This window comes from Puntigrus tetrazona, chromosome 11 (genome assembly GCF_018831695.1).
Source record: "Puntigrus tetrazona isolate hp1 chromosome 11, ASM1883169v1, whole genome shotgun sequence".
Lineage (NCBI taxonomy): Eukaryota > Metazoa > Chordata > Actinopteri > Cypriniformes > Cyprinidae > Puntigrus > Puntigrus tetrazona.
Genome location: NC_056709.1, coordinates 2,928,827 through 2,939,677, shown reverse-complemented (window position 1 = coordinate 2,939,677; position 10,851 = coordinate 2,928,827). Strand labels below are relative to the sequence as shown.

The 10,851-nt window shown below is 44.3% G+C and overlaps 2 non-coding genes across 2 annotated transcripts; both read left to right on the top strand.

Annotated features, from left to right (window-relative positions):
* The first annotated feature begins 8,708 nt into the window (after positions 1-8,708).
* On the top strand, positions 8,709-8,783 carry trnai-aau. Its single transcript has one exon. It is a non-coding gene; the product is annotated as a tRNA-Ile (tRNA).
* A 1,624-nt stretch (positions 8,784-10,407) lies between these two features.
* trnaf-gaa lies at positions 10,408-10,485 on the top strand. Its single transcript has one exon. It is a non-coding gene; the product is annotated as a tRNA-Phe (tRNA).
* Positions 10,486-10,851: the final 366 nt, after the last annotated feature.

Genomic DNA, 10,851 nt, shown 5'->3' with positions numbered 1-10,851 from the left:
TATGTTCTAGAAATGTATAACTACATGCATACATTCTGTTTAGCCTTGTAAGATGTGTTTATTTTGATCCATTACTTGTATGGATGCAGTGTATATTTACTGTATTTCTTTTCAGCACTGAGTACTGCTTGATATTGATGCTACGATTTGTATTTTTCAACATTTGTGAACGTTGTAAAGTGGATTAAACTTTGGTTTCTGCGCATCACACTGTAAAGCATTTTGTGTGTTGAATGAGAATGATATATGAGTGAGAGAGTGCAAGGATATTGTGTGTAGAACCAATAGTATGAAAGGCGGTATGTCACTTAAAGCATGCTTTTGAGAGAGATTTTTCCAGCATTTCCCACCACAATGGAAATTCTTTTCCTGTACTTTTGGCCTGTACAGAGGTAAGATGTAGAATGCTTCAAACATTGCCTCTCTTTTTCAGAACTTACACACAAATCCAAAATTACACACAAAACTTTATCTTGTCCATGCAGTCAGTAGTGGAAAATAGTTCTGGCTTTTGGTAGTGCTCTGTTGATGAGCTGCAGCTGTGACCGATCAGCTTCATTAAAGCAGAACTTGACGCAAGATGTTCACTCATCGCACTGTGGTAAAACACGTGGATTGGGATAGAAGCTTCAGATTTCTGTAGGGGCACTGAGGCGTTGGAGCACCAGGCCCACGGCGTCTGAGTCGAGAGCAACAGTAGCTGGGCCGCTTGATCTTGACATCATCCTCCGGCCTGCTGGTGGGTCACTGTACAATGCAGCCTGCCAACCGCCTTTGCCAGAAGGCTGAGTCCTCGGTGCGCATGGGCCTTTATGCTTACTAACACAGAAGCCCAAGACGTCGCTCCTGGACTACCTCTGCAAATGGCAGCGCTTCTCTCTGGCTCCAGGTATTGAGCCACATCCGCTAACTCACCACCTTGACAAGCTCCGTATCATTCATCAGCCGCCAGCACAGGCGGCCAGAACTGCCAACACTATGCACAGACTTCTGACTGGCCAATGATCTCTCTAACAACCAAAGGCGCAATCGGGAGAGCTCGGTTGTTTGGGTTCAGGCCGTGATCAGTGAGCAGAGTACGCATTGAGCTGCAGCCATGGAGGGCGTGATTTTTTCTGCCGTGAGTGGTCAGGTGTTCCACCATTTGTTGTTTGCAGATGCTGACTTCGGAAAGCTGGTTGCTGTAATATTTTCCATCCTGGGGAGGAGGCTACGTGATCCAATGATACAGGGAAACTGACACAGAAAAACTGCAGGCAAAGAAATCGTGATTCTTTCACTCTTGTCTGCATTCTCCATCAGTGTAATGCGAAGAATCACACAACAAGGAGCGCTTTAGTGAAAAAATTCCGAGATGGATTTGTCAATAGAGGTAAAAACAAGGAAAAGAGTCTAAAACTGTATCCCGTGCAGTGATTCTTCGGGCAGTACAGTGGGTCAATGCTGTATTGAAATAGGTTGATTTGGCCATCGCTGCTGTCTGCTGGAAACAAGACAGAAACGCTAGGCTGCCAGATAGTGAGTGCATTTGCTCAGTCATCAGTATGTCTTCTGGGCTTCTTTGTGGTGTTCTTTGTTGATACAGCAGCTGCGACCGATCATTTCTGATGACGCGCCAAAGCCTCGCGAGTTACCAGGGCAATGCTGATGATCCTTCAGAATGCTCGCCACACCAGCCGATACATGACCAGTGTTGATTCTGAATGTTGTCATTCAAGATCGTATTAATCGAGACTTGTCTGCTTGGCAATCTTGTAAACTCAATCTTTGAAAGTTATCCAATTTATTTATGTTTAACATGATTAGTAAATAACCCATGGAATATTTAACGCCTTTGCGGCCTTCAGTCCAAAATTATAAAAATATAGTGAGACAATGTTTTCACACTGCAGTTGTCATTGTAAGACATTGTAAAGCAACTCTGTCCAAGAGCAACAGAGCATTCTAGGTTATGAATATGCTTCCTTCAAATTTAAGACACAACTTGTGTCTGCAAAAAGGGCTGTAAGATAAAGGAATGAGAATTTTCCAGCCTCTACTTTCAACTGCTGTCTGGCTGTCTGTCAGAAGCTGCTGATCCACTGACAGATGGAGGTGGGCACGAGAGTTACAAGTAATCAGTGGAGAGTTTGGGGATGATAGCAAGGTGAATGAAGTCCACAAACAGGATCCTCAAGGTTGTAGAACATAATGCAGTCCTGGTAATACCTGTATCATCCCACTGACCTGTTCGCCTGTAGGCAAACCTGCAGAGGATCCAGGCACCAGTAAAGTCGTCCAGATAATTCAAGACTGAGCTAAATGATTTAATTACTTCAGATGTTATTTCAACAGGTCTGGGAAACTGGCTAAGTCCAGTAAATTTCCAGCTTTCGAGATGGGGATGATGTGTAGGTTTGAAGCATGAAGATACACACATAGCTCCAGTGATCTGCTGAAGATCTGTGAAGATGGCCAGTTGGTTTGGCACAGGCTCTTCGTGACAGGCTGGAGTCACACTGCCTGGGCCTAAGCTTTCTTTTCGTGGGTTTTTCATGAAGACCTGCACATGCCATCTTCGGGCTGGAGTTGGAAGGGGCAGGTGGGGGAGAGGGGGATTACAGGGAGTGAGAATGGTTTCTTTTCAAAACCCAGTAGACCTTGTTCAGGTCGTCTGCCAGTTGCTGGATTTGCCACAGTGCTGTGATGGTTTCTTGTAGTTGATGGCGTCTTTCAGATCTTACACACAGAAACTGTAATACCAGAGAGAACTGAGCAGCCTGTTTCACCTTCTGCCACTCTGATCTCCTTTCAGTGTGTACTTCTGGCCTGTTTATACAAGACTCAGTCCTCTATCCGCAGAGCAGTCTCTTGACGGAGCTGACTGAGCGTCAGAGGCTCATGTGGTTTGTTTGTTATGAGAGCAGTCCATAAAAAGAGCAGGATATAGTCCGTAGGAATGCACATGTCCTCACAGAAACTGTAATATCACAGAATGCTATATCTGAGTGACAGCATTTACCAGACTAGGTACAGTGGCAATGGACGCAACTTAAAACAATGACAAACTAAAAGTTCATTTGGTCTAGATCTGTGCAGCAGTCAAAGACAGTCCACCAGTGAGAGAGAAGCAGGTTTGTAATCTCCACTGGCTTCGTTGATCATCTTTTTTAGTCCTAAATACAGGTTTAGCTGATTGCGCTTTTTGCCTGCAGGTCGGTAAGGAGATGGACTAAAACAGTGATCAGAAAGTCCTGCTGGCAGCTTGTTGGACAGAGTGATATACATCCTTCATTACGTTTAGCAGTGATCCAGTATTTTACTTCTGGTTGGAAAAGTAACGTGAAGTTGTCTGAATTTTGGCAGTCACGGAGAGATTGGCTTTATTAAAGTCCCAGAGAATGATTAAAATAGAGTCCGGGGTGCTGTTGCCTGCCCTGAGATCAGGATCGCGAGTTTTGAAGCCAGGCTCACATGCGCTATGGAGGGATGTAAACACACACCAGAATAAATGAGCAAAAAAGGCTTTACAGTTAATGAAGAGTGCTTGAGATCCGCACAGCACATCTTTTTTAACACAGTTACATCTGTACACCACTTTTATTACGTAAAAGAACGTCCCCACTGCCGCTGCTGCCATTTCAAGCACTCTGGGTAACGCATTCGCCTAAACAGCTGAAAGCCCAAAAGACTTAATGCGCTGTCTGAATGGTATCATTTAGTCAGGTTTCTGAACACAGAGCAGAGTTTAAAAACTCAAAGAGTTCCAGGTGATAGTAGTTATTCATTTTGTTAAGCAGGAGAGCTGAGGTTCTGGCCAACCAATATCTACCCTGCAGAGAAATCTAGTCTGTAGTTACTAGTCCTGTAGGGACTGGGCAGTTAATAGGTCTTGCTTGATGAACTCTCTGCGCCATGGAGTGAAGAACTTCCACTTCAGGCATAGTCTCTTCCTTGTAAAATGGCAAAGAGGTCCTCCTCTGCCTGATGTACCATTTCCTCTATCTCGCTTCACAACCTGGAGGGAAAGGTCTACCAGGCGAACTTAGGAAATGTGGCCCTGCAAGTGGAGTGTACAAAAACACTTTGACCAGAACGGGCACAAAGTCAAAACGAGGGCTCAAGATCTCCAACACTCTTTAACCCTCTGTGCTCTGAGTGGATTTTAGCCCTGATATTTGTGCTTTTTTCTTGCCATTTATGTACTTTCTGAGCACAAACTGTGCATGCAAATAAGATTTTAAAAGATGGATGTGCATTTCTGCATATTAGAAAAAATATGTGTGATTTGTAAATTTTTGGAAAATCTTGTAGCTGCATTGGGCGCTTACAACTTATAGTGTAGTTCTATAATAAGACGGAGAACAATCGTGACTAAATATTACTTAAATGATGGAAATATTTCCAATACTTTCACAGAATATGTTGCGATTTGGAATTTTAAAGATTTGTTTCTTTGACTGGAAGTTTGTATGTGGGGCAGTGGGCTATTCATTTAGTGACTTTAAGCACTCTTAATAATGGGCCATCCTTGACTGTGACTTAAAAGAGGTAAGAAAGAACGTGAGGAGAACTGCCTTTTAGTTTAGTTGTATTTTATTTACAAATACAGTGTAATTAAAACATACACACTAAAGGATAAAGACACACATGGAGCATAATGATCCAGAGTATGAACAGACTTTGTGCCCTGTTGAAAATACAAAAACGACATACGTGATTCATAGAGCCCAAAGGTTTAAAGTGATATCGCCAAGAGATAAGAAGTGCATGATTGGGACTTCCTAAACAGCTTGAATGGTGGCTACTGAGAGTTTACACCAGCCAGGTACTCCAGAACTGTACCAGCTGTGCAGTTAACAGGGTCTTACTGGTGAATTATGTGCCATTCAGGGTGTAAGCACTTTCCTCAGTTCCAGAAGCAGAGTTATTCAGAGGCATACAGAAGAAGCTCTCTCGCTATGTATGCACTGAGCATCCAGTCCCAGTGGAGCTGGAGGACTAAAAAGAACCAGAGGAACACATTTTACATTCTCCTGAATGGCAAAAGAGGGTTCACTCTTTGCCTTAATAGAATACTTCATATCTGCTTCCACCACCTGGTGTGTGAAGCATCCATTTCTGAGGCCTTAGCCACTGTCTCTAACAGTACTTGAAAAATTTAGAAATATTGGTGTTTACTTTGAAATTAAAGAAAATTGGTATATAAAAAATGTGATATAGAAAGCATGTTATGTCTTAAATAAATCAAGGTCCAAATTGTTAGACTACAAATGAGAACTTTTAAGACACTTTAAGAGTTTTTGAGCAGGAGAAATGGAAAAGAGTCTTACATTAGATCATGTTTGGTGATCGATCTTATTAGGAAAACACATGCTAATATCTGCACAGAAATACTATACAGAAATGCCACGTGCTACAGAATTGAAGTAAATCACTACATTAACTGCATATTTGGTAAGGGGAAGTTCAGATATGCAGCAGTGATGATTTGGGTCTGTCGCTAACCTTCTATAAGAAAAGGATCACCCAAACATGACCATGTTTACATGCACATAAATATTGGGAGTATTTCCAATAATTAGAGTATGGACTTAGTTTGCTATATGATGTTTATATGATAAGATCAAAGCTCTGCTTACTCACATTGTTTATGAAATTTCCATATTATTTGCTATAATTTTACATTGCCATATTTACATATCCCACTGGATATAACAAATTATAGACTCTGAAAAATTGCAGGTGATTGCTGTATTATTTTACTTTTATCATAAAGTGTAAGCATTTGCGTTGGTGCCTCCCTGTTCTGCATAGAGCGCCTTTAGCTTCTAATTTCTATTCAAACTTGATATATCATATACCATTGCACATGTTTTATTATAACACAGATTTCTGAGAGGATTCCAAAAATTCTCAGTACATGTCACAATGATCTGTGATGATGATCTGAATGTTCAGGATTTAACACAGAGATCTATATCGACTGGAAACCTCTATGAAGTACTGTAGAACTGGACTCTCTTTTCAAGGATGTCCATCTCTATGACTCATTCCCCAAGAGGAGTGTCTACTTCCCTGTCCTGCTGACAAGAGCCTGCCTAGGCCCACCAGGAGTGACTTCTTTCTTTGAGCCTCCCACATGATTTTAGTTGTAAATGCTCTCACCCTTTGAGGCTCCTGTCTTTGTTTCTACGCACAAAACAATAATTGCTGTATGGATTTATGGCAAAATCTTAAATTAGACTTACAAGACATTAAATGAAACAGACATAAAGAGTGAGTTCTAATGACAAAACGCTAATGTTGGTTCCACTGCACATGTGACATTGTGCCCTTCTATTGAATTAATGGTCAGATGGTTCTCAGAGTTTGAGCTCTCGGTCATCTAACTATAACAAGAGTCCCATCGAGATTTAAACTCGATCACCATGGAACGCCATGGGAACCTCATTCCAGGCATCCACCCAACTCCCTAGAGGCTTGATTCTCTCTCTTGGTGCTAGGCCCAGGATCTTCTTACAAGCAGCCTCTTCTGTTCTGCTCCTCTTTGGACTCAATTGGCGTGACACTGCTAGGGGCACTGTTTCTGCTGGTTTGTCTGGTCTTTTCTATTTTGACTCCTACTTGTGTCTCCTACAAAGAGCCCTCCAGCCAGCTCAGCAGTGGTGTTAGACTGAAGGTCCCTAGTTTAATCTGATCACAGTGGACTCCTGGTAAATGTTTGGACACAGTTCTGAAGCTTCAGGTTTCAGCCATTCTACTTTGGCCAAAAAGGTTGCTTGTCTCACGTTGTAAAGGTTAGCAATCAGGATTCAATCTAGCTTGTCCATGTTTAAATCTCAAAACCTATGGTTACGAATTCACAAAGAGGCGAGTACTCCCAAAAAAATAAAATTGTTAAACTGAACTGAAACAAGTAATCTAAGGACTTGTTTCAACTAAAAGGCTCTTTACCAGAAGGATCAACCAAGCGTAATAAACACAAGACAAGTTCTCTTGGATTTTAGCTTGTAAGGATTGCGCTGTCGGCTGCGCGGAGAAAAGCAGGTGTCTCTCTTCTTTGCCTCCTTTGCCTCCGGCCTGGGGATCGCAAAGGTCACTTTATTTATAGACGAAAGCGGACAGGGCACATGAGGCAATAGCAAACAAAGTGCCGTGACATATGCCCTGCCATACATTACTAGCCACATATTTGGTGAGGTCCTGTGGTTCAAATCCTGATGGTTTTGCAGTACGTGGTCCAGTTGTTTTATTACTGGACCCCGGCATCAAGGTGAGGCCGCTGGGCGAGGTCGCTTAGGCTCTAGCTGGTTAGAGCGTGGTGCTAATAACGCTAAGGTCGCTGGTTCGACTCCTGTACGGGCCAAAGGTTATTGTGAAGATCTAAAGGTCCCCTGTCTGATCCCGGTCGCAGTGGGCGGATGTCTTCTTGCCAGAGAAATATTTGTGTTTAATTGGTTTTGCTTAACTTACTATCATGACAAAAGTGCCTTTGGTCGTTGCGTAGATGTTCTTTTCCTCTTCTCTCTGCTCTGAGAAAGCAAATGTGGCCTGTAGAAGACTTCTTACCAGGGCAGCGAGTGTCCACCGATCATCGACATCTCTCCTCTTTGTTGCCTCCCTTTGTACTGGCCACCATATAGTTGGTGAAGTAACAAAAGTTGTGCTTTAGTTTTAAGTACTCTTCTTGGTCTTGTTTCTCAGTTAATGAGCATGGTGATTTTGGTGTTACGTAAGCTACCTTGCATCTCTCACCTCCCCTGCAGCCAGTTAGGTCCAGCCCCAAATTTCAATCCACTGGGAGGCCATCTTTCATTTATTTGGTTTGACACTGTCTCAAGGCGTTTTGTTTCTCTCCCATGTTAGCTCAAGGTCCTTCTGTTCTGTCGTTGAAGTAGTTGTTCTTACGCCTTCTCTGCTGGCAAGCGTGCGCGGTAGGCTCGTTGGTTCAGGGTATGATTCTCGCCTGGTGCGAGAGGTCCCCGGTTCAAATCCCGGACGCAGCCCGCCAGCAGCTCCATGAGAAGCAGCAGTCTGCTTTGACTCAATTGGCGTGACAGTGCTTGTTTTCTGTCAATGTCTGGTCTTTCTATTTTGACTCCTGCTTTCAGGTCTCCTTATAAAGAGCCGCTCTGGCCATAGCATAGTTAGGCTGAAGAGCTGAAGGTCTCTAGTTTGATCTTGGATTTCGGCAGTGGATTCCTTGGTGTATGGTTTGGGCACAGTTCTGAAGCTTGCAGGTTTCAACCATTTCTACCTACAAAAAGTGCAGGCACCCTACTGAGGTCGCTTGGTTCCACGTTGTAAAGGTTAGCAATCAGGATCTGAATCTAGCTGTAATGAGTTTTAAATCTCAGCAATTGGCTGGTTGCGTGTGAGGGGCGAGTGTGTTCTCAAAATATTGAAACTTTGAACTCAACTGAAACAAGTGTGAGCTGCTATCTTGAGGAGGGAAGCATTACAGACCTTGGACTTTATGGAAACAGAATGAACTGTACCGAGCTGCAGTGTAGCCTTCAGCCTCACGTTCTTTGTTGTAGATGTTCCATCAGCATTAAACTGCAATGTCTCTTGAGCCCTCTTGCTGCAATTGCCAATAACGGAGGTATGATTCTCGATTGGGTGCGAGGTCCCGGTTCACCGGACGCAGCCCTAGAAGGCTTACTGCTGTTTTGTCACCCAGGATCCCCGCAAGCATCAAGTGGGCAGAGAAGCTGCCAAAGACAGGCCGGTTAGCTCAGTTGGTTAGAGAGTGGTGCTAATAACGCCAAGGTCGCGGGCTTCGACCCCTGCACGGGCCAGCCGTTTTTGGTGCTCACAGAGTTCAGCCTCTGATCTTCTGATAAAGTGATGGAAATCCCGCCTGATCAAAGACCTTCGACGACGCAAGGTTTAAATAGCTCAGTTGGGAGAGCGTTAGACTGAAGATCTAAAGGTCCCTGGTTGATCCCGGTTTCGCAGTTGGCGGATGTCTTCTTGCCAGAGAACTATTTGTGTTTAATTGCTACTATCTATCCACACAAAAGTGCCTTCTTTGGTCGTTGCTGTAGATGTTCTTTTCCTTTCTCTCTGCTCGGGAGGTGCCAAACGGGGGTTCTTGCAGAAGACCCCCCTGGTCAGGGCAGCGCAGTGTCCACCGATCGTTCCATATCTCCTCTTTGCTGCCTCCTTTGTACTGGCCACCATATAGTTGGTGAAGTAACAAAAGTTGTGCTTTAGTTTTAAGGCTCTTCTTGGTCTTGTTTCTCAGTTAATGTGAGCATGGTGATTTTTGTGTTACGTAAGCTACCTTTGCATCTCTCACCTCGTGCAGCCAGTTAGGTCCAGCCCCAAATTTCAATCCACTGGGAGGCCATCTTTCATTTATTTGGTTTTGACACTGTCTCAAGGCGTTTTGTTTCCTCCCATGTTAGCTCAAGGTCCTTCGCTCTGTCGTTGAAGTAGTTGTTCTTACGCCTTCTTCTCTGCTGGCAAGCTGGTGTAGGCTCGTTGGTCTAGGGGTATGATTCTCGCTTCGGGTGCGTAGAGGTCCCGGTTCAAATCTCCGGATTTGAGCCCGCCAGCAGCTCCATGAGAAGCAGCAGTCTGCTTTGACTCAATTGGCGTGACAGTGCTTGTTTTCTGTCAATGTCTGGTCTTTCTATTTTGACTCCTGCTTTGCTTATCAGCTCTGGCCATAGCCTTATAAAGAGCCGCTGAAGGTCTCTATTTGATCTTGGATTTCGGCAGTGGATTCCTTGGTATGGTTTGGGCACAGTTCTGAAGCTTGCAGGTTTCCAACCATTTCTACCTTGCCAAAAAAGTGCAGGCACCCTACTGAGGTCGCTTGGTTCCACGTTGTAAAGGTTAGCAATCAGGATCTGAATCTAGCTGTACGAGTTTAAATCTCAGCAATTGACTGGTTGCGTGAGGGGCGAGTGTTCCCCAAAAACTGAAACTTTTGAACTCAACTGAAACAAGTGTGAGCGTTATCTTGAGGAGGAAGCATTACAGACCTTGGACTTTATGAAAACAGAATGAACTGTACCGAGCTGCAGTGTAGCCTTCAGCCTCACGTTCTTTGTTGTAGATGTTCCCATCAGCATTAAACTGCAATGTCTCTTGAGCCCTCTTGCTGGAATTGCCAATAACGGAGGTATGATTCTCGCTTTGGGTGCGAGGTCCCGGTTCAAATCTTGGACGAGCCCTTAGAAGGGCTTACTGGCTGTTTTGTCACCCAGGATCCCCGGCAAGCATCAAGTGGGCAGAGAAGCTGCCAAAGACAGGCCGTTAGTTAGCTCAGTTGGTTAGAGCGTGGTGCTAATAACGCCAAGGTCGTGGTTTCCCCCCCGTACGGGCCAGCCGCTTTTGGTGCTCACAGAATTCAGCTCTGATCTTCTGATAAAGTGATGGAAATCCCGCCTGATCAAAGACCTGCACGACGTGGCCGAAATAGCTCAGTTGGGAGAGCGTTAGACTGAAGATCTAAAGGTCCCTGGTTCGATCCCGGTTTCGCAGTTGGCGGATGTCTTCTTGCCAGAGAACTATTTGTGTTTAATTGCTTGTGTTTAACTACTATCACGACAAAAAGTGCCTTCTTTGGTCGTTGCTGTAGATGTTCTTTTCCTTTCTCTCTGCTCGAGGTGCCAAACGGGGTTCTTGCAGAAGACCCTCTGGTCAGGGCAGCGCAGTGTCCACCGATCGCTCCATATCTCCTCTTTGCTGCCTCCTTTGTACTGGCCACCATATAGTTGGTGAAGTAACAAAAGTTGTGCTTTAGTTTTAAGGCTCTTCTTGGTCTTGTTTCTCAGTTAATGTGAGCATGGTGATTTTTGTGTTACGTAGTTACCTTTGCATCTTCACCTCGTGCAGCCAGTTAGGTCCAGCCCC